The sequence below is a fragment of the Perca flavescens genome, chromosome 18 (assembly GCF_004354835.1).
Source record: "Perca flavescens isolate YP-PL-M2 chromosome 18, PFLA_1.0, whole genome shotgun sequence".
Lineage (NCBI taxonomy): Eukaryota > Metazoa > Chordata > Actinopteri > Perciformes > Percidae > Perca > Perca flavescens.
Genome location: NC_041348.1, coordinates 32,969,632 through 32,971,792, shown reverse-complemented (window position 1 = coordinate 32,971,792; position 2,161 = coordinate 32,969,632).

The window sequence follows — 2,161 nt, the reverse complement described above, 5'->3', positions numbered from 1 at the left end:
ACCAGAAACATCTCTGCTCTGTCTCCACTAGCACTAAACCCACCAGACTCCATTTATAAAAACTATACTTTTAGCGTGTATAGAACCAACATATTTTAACATGTAAATCAGTAAACTGTGTTTTCATTTCAACCGAAACTATAGTTGTGATGATTGGAAAAGTAGAAAGACGAACCAATACGGCATTGCTTCATTTTTTTTCTGTTGACTTTGAAAAAGAGTGTATTTTACGATGCTAAAATTACTTTTTATTTATATGGACTCTGGTGGGTTTAGCGAACGTAATTTTGCCGATGTTGTAATGTTAAAAAAAGGATCTTAATCTTTAACAGAAAGGTCTATCTCTGTAGAGATCCTTTCCATAATGTTGTCAGACACTTAGAATAATAATCTGAGTCTGTCAGCGGCAAAACAAGCACTTTTGTGGACGTAAATTGAAGGTGCACAACTGCCCAATAACTTAATATGTAGCATGTTTCGCTGACTGCAGCAATCTGGTTTAATACTGGACCAATGTCAAAGATTGTTGTTCCCATCAGTCATTTAGACACAAATACATTGGAAAATAGAGTCCAGGTTGAAAAACACCAAAGTTACCCTTTAATAGAGATGAAAATATGAGAAACCACTGGTCTTAAAAGTTAATCTGATTTTACACAAAATTCTGATAAATTAATTAAAAGATAAATTAATAAAAGAGATTTTTCATTTTTAATTTCATGAAATTACAAAACCACTAACACAAAAATGTTTTCTTTGTTATTTACAACATTAATCATGTTTGAAAGTGTTCATGTATCCACTTACAGAGCTTTGTTGGAGGCTTTGACCACTGGCAGCAGCCTCAGAAGAGCCTTTTCTGAAGCCCCGTATTTATTTAGGTCAAACTCATCCAGATCTTCTTCTGATGACAGTAAGATGAAGACCAGAGCTGACCACTGAGCAGGAGACAGTTCATCTCTGGAGAGACTTCCTGATCTCAGGTACTGTTGGATCTCCTCCACTAGAGAACCATCATTCAGTTCATTCAGACAGTGGAACAGATTGATGCTTCTCTCTGCAGAGGAGTTCTTCCTGATCTTCTTCTTGATGTACTCCACTGTTTCCTGATTGGTCTCTGAGCTACTTCCTGTCTGTGTCAGCAGTCCTCGTAGGGAGTTTCTGATTGGTCTGCAGTGAAAGCCCAAGAAGGAAGCGGAGGAGCAAGTCCAGGTGTCCATTTGAACTCCTCAAGGCCTTGTCCACAACACTCTGGTAGAGATATGTCAGTGTAGATCTGTCTTTAAATAGATTAGACCACCATTTTGCTTCTGACAGCAGGTTGACTCCAGAGTTGGTGAAGGTCAGATGGACATGAAGAGCAGCCAGAAACTCCTGAACACTCAGATGGGATGAAGCTAAACACCTTGTCCTGGTACAGTCCTCTCTCCTCTTTAAACATCTCTGTGAACACTCCTGAGTACACTGAGGCTGTTGTGATATCGATGCCACACTCTGTCAGGTCTGATTCATAGAAGATCAGGTTGCCTTTCTGCAGCTGCTCAAAGCCAGTTTCCCCAGAGACTTGATCATTGTACCCTCTCTGGACTCCAGGGTGAATCTGTCTCAGCTCCTCCATCATATTTGACGTTCTTCACGCTTGGTCAGAACCACCAGGAAGCGGATGTACATCTCAGTCAGGGTCTTGGGCAGCTCTCCTCCCTCACTGGTCTTCAACATGTCCTCCAGAACTGTAGCAGTGATCCAGCAGAAGACTGGGATGTGACACATGATGTAGACTTCGTGATATCTTGATGTGGGAGATGATCTGCTGGCCTGCTCCTCATCTCTGAAATCTCTTCCTGAAGTACTCCTCCTTCTGTGGGTCAGTGAACCCTCTGACCTCTGTCACCATGTCAACACACTCAGGAGGGATCTGATTGCTGCTGCAGGTCGTGTGGTTATCCAGAGGCGAGCAGAGGGAAGCAGATTCCCCTGATGAGGTTTGTCAGCACATCCACTGAGGTGGACTCTGTAACATCAGTCAGGATCTCAGTGTTGAGGAAGTCCAGAGGAAGTCGACACTCATCCAGACCATCAAAGATGAACACAACTTGGAACTCTTCAAACCTGCAGATTCCTGCTTCTTTGGTTTCACTAAGAACAAATGAACAAGTTCCAC